General features: G+C 37.3%; 1 protein-coding gene across 2 annotated transcripts in view; it reads left to right on the forward strand.

The window, feature by feature from the left end:
* KIAA0825 (KIAA0825 ortholog) overlaps positions 1 to 19,856 on the forward strand; it is a 229,485-nt gene that overhangs the window by 124,146 nt on the left and 85,483 nt on the right. The window lies entirely within an intron of this gene.

Raw genomic sequence — 19,856 nt, forward strand, 5'->3', positions numbered from 1 at the left:
AACTAGTAAAGCAGAGTGCTTTGCTCTTAAATGGACTTTCACAATGGCCTGAGACTTTGTTTTCCCTTGATTGAATAGGAGACTTTCCCATACTGAAAGTGTGAGTCTAATGAAGACAATGACAAAATTTCTGCGAGGCTATGATTTCCTCTCGAGTGACAAAGTATTATTTTTTTTTTCTTTTCTTTCAATGTTTTTAAGTACACTAAAGATTTTTTTAAAAAAATTGTTGAATGTATACATTTAAAATGCACAAAATTCCTTGAATGTAAAATTAGCAGAGGAGGGGAGAGTGACAATTCAGAAAATCTAGGAAGTATTTTTCTTGCTGGCTTTCTCTTCCCAATAAGCAGCATCTTGAAACCACAAATCTGTACATAAGAATTGCAGAATTAGCACAGCAGAAAGGTTTTTATAAAGTTTTTCTTCACCACATTTTGACTCATTCTGGGTGATTCTGACCCTGAGACTTCTTAACATTGTCTTCGCCTTACATCTGCAGATATACTGTAGATTTCAAGTGAAGTATTTAAAACATAACTTCATTTCTCAGGCAATTGTCAAATTTTAACATTTAACTGAAATTTCTTGAATGCTGAGATATAAGGGATTGACCTCTCAAGATGGAACAAGTCTAATTGGAAGTAGCATAAAAGATGATAATATCAATGGATTTCAATGTAGTATAATTATATGTTGAAGCAAACCCCTGAAACTCTATTACTGCACATTGACAGGCAGTATCTTAAAAGCCAAAGTCAGGAAGCTAATTTCCAGGGAAAATAATAGTAGACAGATTAATACAAAATATGTATTTTAATTGCAAACCATCATAGAGTAATCATCAGAGCCTTTTCTTTCCCTTTTTTCTTTTCTTTTTTTTTTAACTGTTAGGTATTTTCATTATTTCCTTGTGTTTCAAATGATTGTTAGTATGAGCTAAAATCCTGGCATTCTCAGATTGTAAGGGCCTACAAAACTTATGTTCAACATCTCTCCCTTTTTCATGCTCAGTAATTAAAAATGGCTATGGGCATTTTTCATCCTTTGAGATTTACCAACTGCTATAGCATTTGTAGAATGATTTCTTCACCTGCTTTTACATGGAATAACCAAATATCGGAGCAGCTTGAAGTACTTAAAAAAAGAAGTTTACCTCTAGGCTTCTCATCTTGAGCACATAGGCAGTTATATTGCTATTCCACCGTTCAATTAATTTTTAAATCCTAAGAACAAAAGTCATTAATAAGTCTTTTGTCATGGATAAAAAAAGAGAGATTCCTTTTTAGTATTTGTATGTCATCATGCCAGGCCTAGAAAATTAGCCTAATTTATTATTTAAAACACTGGTGGGATTCCTAATTGCATTCATCATTAGATATGACACGTTTAGAACTGAGAACCATATCCAGTGAGAATTTTCCAGTTTGAATTTTGAAATAAAAATATTTTTCAAGAGATCCCTAGCTATCGCTTGTTACTATGGCAACAGCCCTATTTGTCTGAGAGCTCTGCCCGCTGCCAATGGGAGCGCGAGCAGCATCAACTAAACATACGAATACATCAAAGACAAATTCATATGCTCAATCTGATCAGCTCAATTAATGTAAGAACAGAAGCTGAAGGGGGTTAAAAGAGGGCATCCATTCAGGATAGATGAAGCCTCTTTTAGCAGAATATATACGCCGGCCTTTTGGGGGAGGAATTTAGCACACTGTCAAAAACATTATCAGAAAAGGAAAGTACTAGGCCTCCTACACCTAACAGATATGAAGCTGTCAGACAAAGAATAGCACTATTCATTAAATGACACTTATTTTCTCCCACTTTACAAGAATACAGTGAACAAAACAAGCAGGGGAGCAGCTGAGAGAGACACTTTTTTCTTCTCCCGGTGATGACAGACATGCAGCAATTATGGTGATAACTAAGGAATACTAAACAAGAAGCCGGGCTCCGTTCTGTTTATCACCTAAAAATTTATGTTGCTAAATTTGCATGCGACTCTTGTTTTGTTTTATTATTTATGTCTAGGACAAATTATCCTTTTGTTTTTAATGTGGTGCTTTCAGTTTGGTGAAGAATGCTGCTAAACTATACGCATTCTCCTGTTTTCCTTGTTAAATGGCCATATCAAGTTGAAGTGCTTTTGAAGTGAGAGAGTTTCAAAGCACAACAAAACTGCTGTTACCAGTGGGGGGGGGTAAAAAGAGCATTAGTGTAATGGCAGGTATTGTGTACAATTTCTGCCGTACGTAACTTGGAAGGCAGAGAAAACCTCCAGTTCTCATCTTGATTTGCTAAACATGGTGGGGCTTTGCTACTTATTTTTAGTGTTGTTATTTACACAGTTGTAAAAAGTTTGTAGCTGTTGTGTAAGTTAGTTTTATAGCAGATGGAAGTGAGCGGGAAGTCCCGCAAGGCCACTAGCTTTTAAGAATCTTACACTTAAGCCATGATGATCTGATTTAAGACCTATTATCAATAGTCTGCTACTTTTATCTGCATGATCATGGCCTGATTGATACTGACTTTGTAGCCATGTACTCCATAATACGCTGTCAGGCGATGCTGACAGCTGCAATGAAAGAACAATAAATGTGGGGCAGCAGTAATGTAAAGGTCCAGCCAGGCTGTATGAAAACTGATAGCTGCGATATTGGCTCATATGTTACCATGTATACCAGCCCCCTGGAGAATTTCTTGGTGAGTGAATTAAAATGGTCTCCTGATACGCAGAGAGAGGGCGGGGGGAAGGTCTTCACTTAAAAACACTGCAGGTTGTTAAATCCCTGCATTGAAGTCAATGGGTAGACCTAAACTTGCTTTAAAAAATCAATAAATGCTTCTTCTTTAAAAAATGAATGCATAAAAATTGCTGTTGGTATTTATATACTGGTACACATTAGTACATAATATGAAAAAATTTTATGTGGTGGTTTGAACTTGTTGATAGTACATCTTTTTCTAGTACTTCAGCTAAGTTTTTGAGAAACCTTTGGATTTGCTTTTACTTTTACACGTGTTAATTGCAACGCAGCAAGAAATTTGCAGTTTGCAATGTAAATAAATTAGAATTCCCTAATCATGTATGTATTACTTTTAAGACAAATCATAATGACTTGAACCAGGTGTTGATTTCAGCTAAGACCTGTGACATGCTGAATTCAGAGCTTTTTTTTTATGTTTCAAATGTATGTAGATGTGTGTCCACTGTTATACTATGGAATGTAGCAAAATGAAAATAAAGCAACCTGTATCTAAGTTCAGAATAGAACATTACGTTCCTATGCCTTTGGTTTGGGTGTTAAACACTTCAAGAAACTTTAGGCCAAACAACAATACCTAGCTTGTGAAGGTACTGGAAAAGCGTGTTTTCCTGCATTCTCTATCTCCTTATCAAATAATTAAACAGCAATGGGTGTCAAAACCAAAATACAAATAGAAGTAGTTCCATTTAGTTGATTATTTTATTGTTTAAGAACATATAGAAACACTGTGGCCTCAATCAAGTACAAATACCAGTTTTATAAAAGATAAAAACAGAGTTCATTCAGCAAAGACATGGTGGTCCCTGTTATAAATAAGTGTTATGATAAGAAATATGTAAGAGAGCTACAGTCCTTTAGAAATATATTTAGTTATTTTGTTATCTTTTTGCTGTAGTTGGACTCAGAAAAATATTACTTTTAACAAAAATTAAAATTGTGAGTTTATAATTTCATCGTGAAATACTGATAGATCTGTCCATCTTTGGAAGAAAAAAAGCTTTGCGCATATGCTGTCATTTAAGTCTTTCCTAATCTTTATACAATATACTGAATCAATGTTCCTTTTACTCTTATTGAGATTGGAGCTCTTTCTATATGTTCATGTGCAATAAACTCAGCAGGTTTCAGAACCAAACTGCGCTAACTCCTTGCATGACTATGTTCTAGCTTGCTGTTTTCTTTAGCCATCTCATTTTTACTGTGTACAGCGGACAATGTTCATATTCGGTATTAGTGTGAGACAGTTTGTCTGCTGTTACCAACATTCGAGTTTATGACACGCTGCTTTCTAGTGTAGAGAAAACCAAAGTTTGTGACTTTATGAAAATCTTATAAACATTGCAAAGGACAGGGTTCACGATATAACAGTACATAGTATTTACATGCTCCTGGTGATGTAGAAAGATACTTTATAAAGTGTTCAGGAAGTCCAATGTAAGAATTTTCCAAGACTACATACAAATACGTAATCTTCTGATCAATGAAACCATAAGGCCAACTCCTTCTGCCCTTAATCATGAAATTGGGTTCTTTGTCTATAGTGTGATTAGTTGAATAAGGAAGGCAAATGAAATGATTTGACTTAAATGCTGCAATGGTGGTCTTTCTTGTACATTTGGATAATCAGTATGCAGCATTCAAGTTTCTAAAACAATAAGCTGCTTTTATATTACTGTCATGTGGAAAAGCATATGCTCCTGCTAGCTCGTTCCTTTTCTGTGGGTATGAGTTAAAATGTCTAAACTTGGTAATTTAAAAAATTATTTTAAAAGGGAGGGGAAAAAAAAAACCCAAACAAAGAGTTCTAGCCTGATACCTTGCACAATATGCCAGGAATCAGCCTGAAGCAAATTTTAACATTCACATTATAACCCTCTGAAAGTAGGGATGTATAATGGGAACACTGACAGACCCTGAATGACACTTACGCTGACAGACAGTAGCACCACTAGGCACTCATAATTAGATCTTTTGTGTGCTTGCAGTTAGCTAAAAAATGCTCCCTAGTTTATTAGAAAAACTATTTCAAAATTAATCATCAAAAGATAAGTTGTGTACTGATGATGGAAATAAAAAGGAACGTAAAAATAATGTCCTTAGTTTTCAATTCATTGAGATGATGTCTGTTAGGTTTTCATTTAAAGACAGCTCATTGACTAAAGGTGTCATTCAAAGATATCCATCTGACACAACTCATCAATATAATGAGTTTACCGTTTGGAATGTAGGTTTTAATTTTTTCTCAAATAGATGATACTCGGTATAGGTTTTTGTGACGTTTACTAGACACTGTACCAAAGGGTTTGCTTACTAAGATACATGTGTGCATCTTTTGCATAAGTTCTTATAATAGTTTGGCTTCTTTGAATTCCTGGATATTTTGAAAGTTGCACAGATTTGCAATGTAATGAACTGTGAGCCAAGGTATTTTATACAATAATTGCACTAATAACATATAATGCTCTTTTATTTGTAAAAATCAAAAAGTTCCTATAATACATTCCGTAATTTTAATTACTCTTACTCTAGAAGAAAACTTCAGACTGTAATCATCTACATTTGGACAGGAGCAAGAAACAAATTTTCTAAGTTTGCTGTTTAGCCAGTTATTTTTATAGTGTTCCCTATAACACAGATAAGCTCAGAATGTGTTATCTGAAAATCACAATTCAAAGCAGAAGGCTATGTTTCAGATTTGATTTGTGCACGAGAAGTAAAGTAAATACTTGGTTTTGTAGGATGATCACAATAGTAGGCCAAGAAAGTATTTTGTAACATATAAGATGTAATGACATAAACTTATTGCACACTGGAGGTCACCCTTGCTACTCCAAATTATTTTATGTTTTTGTTTAAAAAGAAGGCAAGCAGCCTGTGTATCTTTTAATATGCACACTGAGCTTTTTAAACTATTTCAAGCCATAAAACGAGTATATATTTGGTATTGTGTTAACTCCTTGACTGGTTAAACAGCATGCAGTAGAGGTGTAGACCTCTGGAAAAACTTTTTGGTGTGTGTTTTAAGATAAAGTCCCATGAGGATTCTGTAGCCTGCATTGAAACTATTGAATTGCTTTTATCACTCTCCAGAAGAGCTAGTTTAAAGCTGATGCCAGGACATCTAGCTAAATTGCCATTACTTTGCTAGATTACAATGAGGACCCACCCATAGATGTATAGAAGCATTTAATTATCATCAAAATAACTGTTACATCCATATATTGGTACATTTAAATGTTTTATTCAGTTGATAAGCAAAGTGCAAGTTTTACTGTTGATTAGCATAAGAACAGAGCAAAAAGGTCTGGAGAAAGCCTGTCCACTCATAGGAGTTTTAAAGGAGAATTTTAAAATTAAATCTATGTCCTTATATTTTCAGGCATTTCCGTGTCAGAAATCCTTCTGATGATAAATCTGAATACAAATGGTGCATTCTCCAGGCTACAGCCTGGCAAGGTCTGAAAATGAGAACCTACATCATTAGAGCTGAACTTAAGAAAATAAAGCAACATAATCTCTTTTTCAGTCTTATGAAATATGGGTTTATCACTCGTGCAAAAATCTAAAATCAAGGAAAAGTCCAGAGTAATTATTTCTAACCAATCTAATACAAATATATGCCCCTAAAAGAATGGTAGTACCTATCAATAGCGGGGATACAATGCTTAATGACTACTAATTGACAAAGCTCTGTAAAACTTATGAAATTCTTTGGATATATGTGACAAGTGTTTTCAACTTAGTGAGTGAGACACAAATTCAGACTGACAAAGTCAAATTCCTCCATGATCTGGCTGTGCAACCTGCTAGCCAAAGGTATTTACCTGGTCGTTTGAACACAGCAGCTGCTTTACTGAAGCAGATCTCATGGTACCAATATCTTGTCTCTAAGCATCTCATTCCAATTACTTCAGAGGAACCATTTTCTAATTAACTGTGATTTAACTGTTGTGTTGCTCAGGATTATGACCTTGGGTTTGAAGCATACTGGCCTATGCTTTTGACCAGGAGCAGTTGACTTTCTTCAGAGAGCCATTCTGTGTTTTCATACATTAAATAAATTTCTTAAGGAAAAAAAGTTTGTCATAACAAAAGATGTATTGCAAATGTTTTGCTAATGCATGAGAAAATATACCTCATTGGAATATCTTGTGATTTTTAAGCAGAACCATCTAAGGTTTGGGTTCTTTGTTAGGAAGCAGGGTCACAGTTGCTTTGCATTCCCCTGAACATCAGCCTTGGTTGGATGCACTCAAAGAATTGGTTGTTTCTTTCCTACCCTGGCAATTTAGCAGCTCCCTCAGTGCCTATAATTTGATAGCTGCTATGAGTGCTGTGTAGCACCATTCCTCTCCAGGGTTTTTAAGTCTCAGAGAAAGCAGATTATAGTCCCAACTGACTTTTCCTGAGTCTCTGGGAGGGCTCACTAAGAATAAAATATTCCCTGCTCCTTCCTTACATCCAACCTACAAAAGGCCTTTCCTCTTGCTTTTCAGAAAGAACAGAAAACCAGCATTGGACCAGTACCACGAGTTAGTATTCTCTAGACTGCAATCCAAGTTTGAAAAAATACTTGCCCACGAAGAACTTCTAGTGTAAACAAAGCTTGTCTTATAAATTAATCTACAATAAAGGCAGTCATTTGTCTTTCCTAGCACATGTTAGCTCAGGATCCTGTGGACTTTCCAGCTGGAGATATTTAATCACTCGACACCTGTCATCCAGACTTTTCATGCTGCTCCACATGATGCTTCCACTTTGCAATAGAGTCTGTGTGAAGGGATGTGGAAGAGCTGAATATCCCGGTTTTATACTCTTGCATAATGCTGGGTGAATCCTAGATGGGATTTTACAAGTCACTGGGAACGCCAAGTAGAGAAAAACTGGCCAAGGGATCAAAGCAGATGCAAAGGATTGATTTGATTTTCGTTTGTGGCAGTTGAGGCCATTACTTCAAGCCACTCTGCCTAAAAATCTATGTAGGGTTGCGGAACCTAACAGGTTATTTCCTCATACGCTGGGTAATTAATATAGCAATAAAGATCTTCCTGATGTCCATTGTCCTCCACTATGAATTTCAAGCTTATTTGTCAAAATACAATTTCTGAAATATCATCCTGTTTCTTAGAGTTTCTGAAACAATTATTTGAAAGTTTGAATTGTGATTTCTCATCGAAGTTCCTTTACCTACAAAATTCAGGTACTGTTTTACTATTTAGTTAGTACTTTTGGGTAGCAGTGCTATACTCTAAGAAATGTCAGAGTTGAGGAGGGGCTTTTTATCAAGGAGTGCAGGGATAGGATGAGAGGAAATGATTTTCAGCTGAAAGATGGGAGATTGAGATGAAATATCAGGAAGAAATGTTTTCTTGTGAGGGTGTTGAGGCCCTGGCCCAGATTGCCCAGAGAAGTGGTGGCTGCCCCTGCCCTGGAGATGTTCAAGGCCAGGTTGGGTGGGGCTTTGAGCAACCAGATCCAGTGGGAGGTGTCCCTGCCCATGGCATAGGGGTTGGAACTGGGTTTTAAGGACCATTCCAACCCAAAGCATTCAATGATTCTATGAACCTAGCTTGTGTATTAGTAGCAAAACTGAACCCTTCCTGAGAAGTGAGCTTCAAGTCCCACATACATCCTTGGAATCCTGGAGTGCCCAGCATCCAGGAGGGAAAACTTTCACTACTGGGCAGAAGAACAAGGACAGAATAGTCTGAAGTAACTGAGGAAAACATGTAACCAGCACTCCACAGTACACCTAGCCAGGAACTACAAGTAGCAGAAATCTGGGGCTCTAGTAGGGACATCAAGCATGTAGTAAAATGACTTTATTTAAGTCTTATAATACTATAACCACATACAAGCAGTATAAGGAAAATGCATTTTTATTTTTTTAGCATTCTGCTAATGCACCATTAGTCTACAAGTAAAATAGAATTTCTTTTGGAGGCCAGAATTGGTCCTTATTTGTGGCTGGTATGAAACTGTGAAAAACTGTAAACACAGTTGTGCTTGCATGGTAAGATTTTGCCATGAATTTATTCTGTTAGGATGGAACAATAAAGTTGCAGTTCTGAAAGAGGCCTGTAAATGTTATGTAATATTATCATCATCAATTAGTAAAAGATGCCTTCCCAGTAGGTTCAGCTGAACAGATAATGAAGAGGTGGAAGATGGGAGGAGAATTTGTCATTGACTGAGAAATAGGAATGTGCTTCTTCCCACCAATTCCCTAAACAGGGACTTTTTTTTTTTAATATTCTGGCAGCTCGCCAGCATGAGGGAGTCAGGCTTTCCAGCTGCCAATTAAAGCAGACCAGTCCATTTCCTTGCCAAAATGAAGTAGTGGCCCAGTAAAAGAACTCACAGTTCAAAATATTTCTTCAGAGGGGTCCTAGACTATTGAGAAATAGTTTTTCTTCTTTGCCTTGAACCAATAAACAAACAAGAACCCATACAGTAATGCGTCTTGAAGGTGAGATTGCTTTAGATCTGCAGAAATGTGATATCTCAATGTATGAATTTAAAAAAAAAGTAGTAAAATTGTTGATCTGTAATTTCTTTAAAGCTGCGTATGCATTGAGATCATTGAATCATAACTAAAACCAAAATGAAATCTATAAAAAGTAACACAGTTAAATAAACTGTATTCACAACATTAACAGTCAATCTGTATTCTCACTCAGAAGGGACAACAGATGTACACGACTAGTAAAAATTAGACAGGTGGAAGAATCAGTCATGTACCCATAATATTGGAAAATAAATTAGATTTTAATTGTTGCATATTTCTAGAAAGAGCAGAAAGACAACATTGAGAATCTTCAAATTCCATGGCAATATGATCTCTCATCTTAAGAAAAATTTTGAGATACTTACCACGTCTTTATAAACAGAATTTATTGCATCACAGCAAGTAACAAACAGAATCTCAGAGTGAGTTGATATCGGCTCTGGGGTTTGATAGTAATAAGGGGAAATGAAACCTTAAAGGAATATCTTATGTGTTTCTAGTGGTAGTTGTCATTTTATGATGCACAGCACATTAAAAAGCCGTGGGTGACATCAATTCTAGTTTTCAGTTACTCAGAGTTTCCCCTTCATACTAAGCTGAAAAATCCTTAGCCAATATTTATTTCCAGTCTTTATAATCCTCAGTTTATATTACATTTTCCTCAGTGATTAATTGTCATAATTACAAGTAAAATTGTTGATATAAGTAGACAATAACTTCTTTACAGCAGAATGCAGCTAATCAATGAATTTAAGATTAAATAAACTCTAGTAATAAATTGCAGATGTAGAAATAAGCTAAATTTTTGCTAAAAGAATAAACCTATAAGGAAAAGGCAACAAATACTTAATAATGATGGAAGTGGACTTAATTTTTACGTCTCCTGTGTGGCAGCCCACATGGCTATTTTTGCAAATGAGTCTGTTATTATAGACACATAAACATATGAAGAAATTAAGTATGAAGGAAAACCATTGGTCATTGTCATTCATGCAAGCTAATCATATCAGGTTTATCAAAAATGCTGAAGATATCGTACTGATGGTTTGATTCAATATATGAATAAAGCAGTTATACATGTAAATTTTGGGTCACTTTGGCTCTAAATTTTACAGTTTTTACACTGCCATTACTTGAGGATTTCCTTCATTTTTTGCTATGTATTACTCCTTATCAAGATAATCATGACTGCAAAACCAAAATCTGTAAAGAAAAAGTTAAGGTAGTACATTTGAGGGTACAAACTTGTATATTGTAGGTTTTCATATCAATTATTTTTTTTTTCTTTCTCTGAGTGACTCCAGTGTAGGGCAAAGCTAAGATTTTAATGTGCATTTCTGTTCTAGATATGCATTTTCTATATATGTTCTCATTATCTGATGCTTCTCTTTGGAAATTTGCCTCATTTCTGCTAAGGTTTTTCTAAGTTTCAGTTATGAAATCTTTATTTCCTAAAAATTGTGGGCTTTTATCTGGAAGCAAATGAAAGTCAAGTTTATATATATAAATATATATATAAATACTGCACACACACACATATATATATATATATATGTGCAGTATGGCTTTGAAACCCAAAGTAGAACATTTTAATACTGTATCAGTATATAAATCTGAGAAGTGTGTTTCTTCTGTCATTCTTTTAGAAATGGAAATGTGTGTTCAGTGGAATACCTAAATATTTATAATGTTCTTAGGGTTTTTTGTTTAGAAACATACTAGACTGTGAATTTAGTGGAGTGAGATACATGGAATCATAGAATCACCAGGCTGGAAAAGACCTCTTGGATCATCGAGTCCAGTCATTCCTATCTGCCCCTAAACCATGTCCCTGAGCACTGTGTCTACCCATCTTTTAAATACCTCCAGGGATGATGACTCAACCACCTCCCTGGGCAGCCTCTGCCAGTGCCCGATGACCCTTTCTGTGAAAAACTTCTTTCTGATATCTAGTCTGAACCTCCCCTGGCGCAGCTTGAGGCCATTCCCTCTTGTCCTCTCCCCTGTCATATACCAATAAATACAGGTAGTGTATTTACATAGAGAAGTATAGGTAAGTATACATATTAATTGTAACAAAATGGTATCTCAGGAGTGATATTTGGAGTGATGGGATTTCTGCAGCTCCTGTGGGAAGGCATTTCAGTCTCAGACTAGCTGCAAGAAAGCTTTTTTCCCTTTTGTGAGAGTTTCTTTAGGTCAGAGGACCACTGGTTAGCTTTAGTCAGTCTTTTAGGCAAGCCACTGACATCTTTTTAATATTTGAACAGACTTTGAACATCACTTAAACGATGGGAAGCCACGGTGGCAAGTGGATATCTTCAGAGATACGAATACAACAGCTAAGAAACTTAATGCTAATAATGCACATCTTGTTATGGGAAAATACGCTATACTAGCCAGTTTTTAGAATGAAAATGTTGTGTCAAATTATTGCATACAGCCCAGCCAAGAACTATATGTAATGCAGCAGGACATTACTCATTCAGCCATTTTTGGATAACCCTGATCTGACCTCATGGTTGACCCTGCTTTGAGCAGGAGGTTGGACTAAAGACCTCCTAAAGTCCCTTCCAACCTGAATTTTCCTGTGATCTTATGATCGGCCACCAGGATTGGAAGAAGTTTCCTAGCAACAAGAAATTGAAGGCATTAGTAATGGATGAATCTTACTGTCAAGGAAAAATCCAAGAGTACTTGTAATCTATGTATTGAATTGACCAATATTATGTATCACTCCCTTAAAGTAAGGGAAATTGTACATTCATTGTGAATCGTTGAAATGCTTTTTCTCTGTTTGTCTGTCACATTCTTCACCCCCCTTCATGCAGCTAGCTTTCTTTGTATTTCTGATCTGATTTCATCCATTGGCTGGCTGGTAGGTGATACTGGTACATCTGTGGATGGTGATAGATAGCACTGCATCCACAGCATCAATATGCTGCTGGTCCTTCCTTCTGTGATATTTCTTCCAGATCATTTGATGGGTGCATGTGGAAATGAAAAGGAGCAGAAAGTTCGGGGACTTGGTATATTGTCTGGTAATAGAGGGAGGCATGTTGAGCAATGACTTACTCGCTTTTAGTAAGCTAACAGGGAATTCATGCATGTCTCTTAAAACGGATAGCCATTATTTATAGTCAATAGTATTATGAATTATGGCAATTGCATTAATGCTGCGGAGACATCATAAGATTAAAACGAATGTCAACTGCTATCCACCACTAAAGAAAATTACACAGAGGTGCCACTTGTCGGCTCTGTAGCCTGTACCATTTGTAGTCAGCATATAACATTTTTCATTAGATCCACTTCTGGCCTTTTCATAAGCTTTCCCGGAGTTTATTTGAGAAATGCAATGTTAATGGTGAGCAACCATTAACATGGATTAGTATAGTATCCCTAGAGACTTCTCATCTCCAGGCTGAACTAGCCCTACCCTCTCTGCCTGTCCTTGTATGCGAGGTGCTCCAGCCTTCAGATCACATTCGTAGCCTCCTCTGGGACGGTTTTTAAGATCTTCTGGAAGAAACCTCCTCTGGTTATATTCTGCTTAGAACAGAATAGTAGTTCCACATAATGGTGGATGCTTGGCTCTGGTACAAGCTGAAACTTGTCATGTCTGATAAAAAACCCCACATTATGAATAACTCCTTGGTACAGAGCCAGAAGCCACAGAGACTGATGAAAAATAGTCTTGGCCTGTAATGAAGCTTCAACACAAACTTTGAGAAAATTAGTGCATCCTGGTTTTATATTCTGCTTTTTGTGCATGAATTTGCCACATTTTCACTTTAATGCAGAATATCAGTAAATAAAAAATATCTGCTCGTGAAATGCCACAAAACACATACAAAGTGGTTAATAGAGTGATGGTGGTGTACAAGAGTTACCTTATTCAGTAGGTAACTTGTCAATTTATGGGTTTAATTATATTTATCTGTAGCAAGAAAAGAATATATTGGAATTGGAGATTTCTGGTCAAGCCAGAATCACTAATTGAATTTCTTGTCCTGGACAATGATCTTTGGCCACTATTTTAGTGTAAGAATCATCTATTTAAGAGTGTCTGGATTGCAGTGTCCTGAATCTTGACCTCTATGATGAGCAGTTGATCTAGAATTTGACTGCTTCTTTTAAGTCAGAAGTTAGTTTATAAAGTCATAAGATGCCAAACAAGGAAATAAGAATGCAGATACATTCCATGTCCTTTCAAAGGGGTAAGGGATGAGGGAGCAGGAGGTGCTACTGCCACAGCAGTCAGTTGCCCTTTTGCTTGAGCCTGCTGCTGGTGGGTTTGACACAGAGGTTACAGTGAAGAGAGGTGCTTGAGAGATCCTCATCGTGATGCATGTGGAATACACACTTCATATTTCCTATATTTTTGTGTTTGTTCTACAACAGCCATTGGTTTGGAGCTTACTGGCTTACATTCAACCTTCCCAGAAAATAACATGCCAAAGTAAAGCTCCTGGACTTAAAACATTATAGACCTTATAGCAGACTTCCAGTACTTAAAGGGGGCCTACAGAAAAGCTCAGGAGGGGCTCTTTATCAAGGAATACAGGGAGAGGACAAAAGGGAATGATTTTAAGCTGGAAGAGTGGAGATTGAGATGAGATCTTAGGAAAAAATGTTTTCCTGTGAGGGTAGTGAGGCACTGGCACAATTTGCCCAGAGAACTTGTGGAGGTGTTCAAGGACAGGTTGGATGGGGCTTTGAGCAACCAGATCCAGCTGTAGATGTCCCTGCCTGTGTAAGGGGGTTGGAACTCAAGGCTTTAAGGTCCCATCCAATCCAAACTATTCTATGATTCTATAAACTTTTTCAGAAGTACTGTTTGTCTGCAAAACCAGTCAGATCTTTGGCACTTTGGCACTTCTAAGCTATATGGATCTCTTGTAGCTAAAGGTGCATTTGATTTGACTGATGATTAAGGATTTGAATATAAAGTATGCATGCTTTCATATAAATAACTAAGTGTGAAAGTATTTGAACTGTTTAGAAGATGTTGGAAATACTTCTGCTTTTTGTCAAACCTTTCATAGGAATCGTTTAGGTAAAAACATTTGATGTCTCAACCTGATCTTAATGCAGCAATTTTACCTTGGTTACCTCAATATGAGATCAGTTATTTCCCATGTTTGTAAGTCCTCCCTAGCTATGAAAAAGTATGCAATAAGTTCTTGATTAACCAACCTAATTGCTGATCTTGTTTTTTCCTATATGATTGTTCTGCTTTTCATAACTATTGAAGAACTGTCATGGACTCAATGATTCTTTTCACTTTAATTGAAATAAAAGTTGAAGTTTTTAGTAACGAAGCAGTAAAATAGTACATTTTTCTTAGAACTTTTAAGCGAAAAAATTATAGTACTATTATCAACCTGAAAATAATTTTATGATAGAAATTTAAAACAGGCCAAATATTTTGGTCTTGATTGTGAAATGGTTAATTCAAACTTTTCATAAAGCCTCAAATTATGTTTTGGAATTTGAAATATTCCTAATATAGGATTCATACTTATTGAGTTTTCTGTTACAACTTGTGACATTGCCTGTTCACTGCAGATTTAAGTATGCCAGGTCCAGAAGTAATACCCTTTTTCTACCCACAGTGGTACTAGTCAGTCTTCTTGTTTTAATAATTATCCCCATCTACCTGTCATTAGCCAGAAAAGAAATGAATAGTGTCCTAATGACTTATAGAGTAGATTTCAGATCAGTTAATTGTTCTTCAGGTTTTATATTGTTAGACTGTACCAATCAAGTCAGAAATGTCAGAGGAACAGGTATCTGCACATTGTTATTAATAACCTGCCTGTACAGTGCAGAAATATTTTGGGGTGGACGGGACTGTCTTGAATCATGATAAAAAGCTTAATACAGCTTCTGTGGAAGTCAGCAACTAAATAACTGTAATTTGTCATGTGAGAGGAAACTTGCCATGATGCTTAATTCCATTAAAAAATTACAGTTTGTGTATCTTTCAAAATAAAAAATCTAGTACACTGGGGACAAAACACCTGCAAACATGCAAGCAGTTTTTTATTAAGTTGGGTAAGCAATGTTGTAAATGTTTTTGTGTTGACCATCCCACAAATGCTTCTACAACACTAAAGATTCATTGATTTCCAGTGTTCAGCTGTGGTGCAAAATGTTGGAAGGCAAGTGGGATCAAGAAGAACAAGTTGGAAGAAAATCATAGGTTCATAGAATCATTTGATGGGAAAAGACCTTTAAGATCATCATATCCAACTGTACCCGTCCACTACTAAACCCTATCACTGGGCACCTCATCACCCAGCTTTTAAACACCACCAGGGACAGGGACTCCACCACCTCCCTGTGCTCCTCTGCCAGGGACTGAGAAACCTTTCAGTGAAGAAATTTTTCCTGATGTCTAATCTGAACCTGCCCTGGTGCAACTTCAGTCCATTCCCTCTCATCCTATCAACTGTCACTTGAGAGAAGAGACCAGCATCCACCTCAGCACAACCTCCTTTCAGCCAGTTATAAATGGTGATAAGGTCTTCCCTCACCATGCTTTTGTTTAGACTAAACAACCCCAGTTCCTTCAGACAGCTCTCATAAGGCTTGTTCTCAAGCCATCAGCTTTATTGATGTGGATTGTTTCAGCTCCACTTTTCCTTCCTAATAGGAGCAGCCTTTGATCTTTGTTGCAGATGAGAAACTGGTGGCACATTTTCCCTTTCATTGTATATCTGGTGAATAATTCTTTTGGCTGTATTGTGTAAATATTAGTATACCAAATGCAATCTAATTGATTAACATCTCAAGTACGTGATCTTGTCTGTGCCCCCAAAGTTCTGGTGTGTTTAGACCTCAGGTTCAGGTTTATTTTTAGTGCAGGGTCCTGTGAGAACAAGCTACGAGCTGTCTTGTTTACTCTTGTTTGATTGGTTTTTTTCCCCCAGTGTTTCTACAATAGTAATGGTGCAGGGTTAAGGCATTGTGAAACAGTCAGAATATGTCTTGATGGGTGTTTACTTTTGTTTCTTACCCCAAACCATATTGTCTTCTTCTTTCAGCCTCTGTAGAACCGTTGGTTGAATATCATGCACCTTTTATGGTATAAAAGATATTAAAACATGTTTGGGGTTGTTTAGCCTGGAGAAGAGGAGGCTGAGGGGAGACCTCATTGCTCTCTACAACTACCTGAAAGGAGGTTGTAGAGAGGAGGGTGCTGGCCTCTTCTCCCAAGTGACGGCGGACAGGACAAGAGGGAATGGCCTCAAGCTCCACCAGGGGAGATTTAGGCTGGACATTAGGAAAAAAATCTTCACAGAAAGGGTCATTGGGCACTGGAACAGGCTGCCCAGGGAGGTGGTTGAGTCACCTTCCCTGGAGGTGTTTAAGGCATGGGTGGACGAGGTGGTAAGGGGCATGGTTTAGTGTTTGATAGGAACGGTTGGACTCGATGATCCAATGGGTCTCTTCCAACGTGGGTATTCTATGATTCTATGATACTATGTTACTACTCATCAGGAAGCAATGACTCTTGTTATACAGACAAAGTTGGATATGTAGCAAAAATTCATAGAAGACAGCTGCAAGCTAAAAGATGTTGCTCCCAGATCAAAAGTTTCTTGATTATATCACCGTAACCAAAAGATCAAAGATAATGTGATTTAATTTGATCACTGAGTCATCCAAATAAGCATGGAGCTCTATTGGCAGATTTTGTGAGGTAGCAGATTGCAGTTGGTATTTAATCAGGAAAAGTATTTTAAAATAATGCCCATTTTAAAGCATTAAAATTATCTCTGTAGTCTCCTACAGTCTGATGGAGTTTAACCATTGGCATAATAATGTTTTACTGAAGCTGTTCCTAAGATATTTGCAAGCACCTTACTGGAGAGTGTAGGTGTGGTGAGTCACCCATTCAGAATGCTGATCCCATTCATTCATTCCCACGTTGTAGCCTCCCTGTTTTTGCCTAACCTATGCAGCGTTTTATTGTTAGTCATCAGCCTCATTTTTGTACAGTAAACTCTCTGTCTCTCTTTTCACTTGAATGAATGGTGCCATTCATTGACATCATACTTTTCTGCACTTACCACAGAATCATAAAGTGATAGAATCATAGAATGCTTTGTGTTGGAAGATACCTTTCCAGGTCATCCTGTTCAACCCCCTGGCAGGGGCAGGGACATCTTTAACCAGATCAGGTTGCTCAGAGCCCCATTGAACCTGACCTTGAATGTTTCCAGGAATGGAGCCTCCATTACCTCCCTGGGCAACCTGGGCCAGTGCCTCACCACCCTCATCAGAAAAAATTTCTTCCTTATATCCAGTTTAAATCTACTCTCCCTTAGATTAAAACCATTACTCCTTGTCCTCTCATAATAGGCCTTGCTAAAATGTTTGCCCTTATCTTTCCTGTAGGCCCCTTTCAGTACTGGAAGGCCACTATAATGTTTCCCTGAAGTCTTCTTTTCTGCAGGCTGAAAAAGACCAACTGTCTTAGCCTGTCCTTTTGTGGAAGGTGCCTCAGCCCTCAGATCATCTCCATCACCTCCTCTGGACTCGCTCCAGCAGCTCCATGTCCTTCCTGTGCTGAGCACTCCAGAACTGAATGCAGGACTCCAGGTGGGGTCTCATGAGAGCAGAGTAGAGGGGGAGAACTACCTCCCTCAACCTGCTGGCCATGCTGCTTTTGATGCAACCCTTTCTAAAATGGGGATCACGTGGTTGGATTTTAGTGTGCAAGGGTTGTAAGAATGGTAAGGCACTGGAGACAAGGAGTTTGGGATGCATGCCAACTAAGTAAGTGGTAGAGGAGAAGAAATGAGTGGACTAGTTCTTTTCACCTCTGCTACTCCAGGCCCATCAGCTGGAAGCAATCAGTTCACTGTGGAGCATGCAATGAAGAAGGCAGAGCAAGTATGACCTTATTCATCTGCCACTTTGTCATGCCATGCTCCTCTGTGAGGGAAAGCAATCTTGACTTTTTTGTCTTTGACATATTCAGATTTTATGAAAACATTATCCTACCTGTTTACATCCTTACCCATGTTACATTTTTTCTGGAAGAAAACAAGGTTTAAGTTTTTACCTCTGGCAATTTTTTAAGTTTTTGGATACCACCATCATTGCTACAGCTGTTATCACACATAGCCACACTCAGCATAGCTCAGATTGTCACAATCTGGAAGTGCTTTAGGGGAATGAAGAATGAGATCCTCAGCCCAAGGCAGTAAGAGTGAGATAAGTGAGAAGCTTCTAGGAAGGGATTGTGGGAACAGAGGAACTGATTGTGAACCATTAGAGAAGAGTAAGCAAAGAGTTACCGCATGCTGCTATTTGTGGCCTGGAAAGGGAAGATGAGTATTAGAAAGGATAAGAGTGTAAAATGGGGCGATTCCCTCATCCTACCAAGCACAGAAGAGCACCGACTGTTGATCCCACAAGTTCCATTGTGGGAATCTGCATAAAATTGACCTGATTTACAAGCAAAAACTCTGTGTCATCTGCAATGGCAATAGAAAATATTATCTTATAGTTGATGGGAAAATCTTGGGATTTGTGAATGCCTTTTCTCATGCCTTCTTAGTGATCAGCATCATCTTCTAGCTTATCCCTTCAGTGAAACTTATCATTACTGAAACTCATTGCTTACTGAAATACCAGATAAGGTATAATTTAGTGAATCTCTCTGATCGGCTACAATTTTTAATCCTTGTGATTTTTTAAAACTAGGATCTCTGGTTGTAGTTGAGTACATGACTAGGCAAGATTTAAAATGTTGGAAATGTATCTTTCTTAATTTCAGTATGCTTGTTGTGCCATTAATTGGAGGGTCTACCCAAACTTTGCTAATACCTACTAATATATAAATTAGTTTATTTCATTTCTTTAGACTTCTAATTGTATAGCAATTAACAGCATTATATGCTCCTCTTCTGTTTGGAGTTTCAAATGAAAATTCTAAACACATGTATAAATAGATCGGTAGATAGATACAAGTTACATAACTGATTAAATGTAAATAATAAAAACATTCATAATTCTATTATGTATCAACAGCTTGTGTTAGTGGTTAAGTACAAGGCTCTCCACTAAGTCCAATTTTTAGCTTCTGTTTCTGCCAACGTCATCTCCCAGTACAGCTGGGTGGTAGAAGACGGTAGAAGAATCTCTGGTGCACCAGAGAAGGTTTAGATACCATGAGCATCATCTGTGCAATGGCCTTAATGTGGTGGTGATTCATGCACTTCACCATGAAAATACAAATATATGAGGCAGCTGACACCTAACAAGAAGCGAAAACTGGAAGCTCATCTTTCTGGATGATCAGTAAAAATGATAAATTAAAACCAAATACATAAAGAGGTAAAATTTTTAGTGTAATTATATTACCATATGTTGGTCTACCTATCTGTGCAAATATTTACACTTGAAAGGTCAGATCTCCTTCCAGTTACTCTGCAGATAACTCACAGTATGCATGGTAAGGGCTATAAAACGGCATTTTTCTGGGTAACTAGGTTATACTGACAGTTTTTTCAGTGATATTGAACTGAAGTCCTTTTGTTAAATGAAAAATCAGTAGC

This window comes from Phaenicophaeus curvirostris, chromosome Z, assembly GCF_032191515.1.
Source record: "Phaenicophaeus curvirostris isolate KB17595 chromosome Z, BPBGC_Pcur_1.0, whole genome shotgun sequence".
In the NCBI taxonomy this organism is placed as follows: domain Eukaryota; kingdom Metazoa; phylum Chordata; class Aves; order Cuculiformes; family Cuculidae; genus Phaenicophaeus; species Phaenicophaeus curvirostris.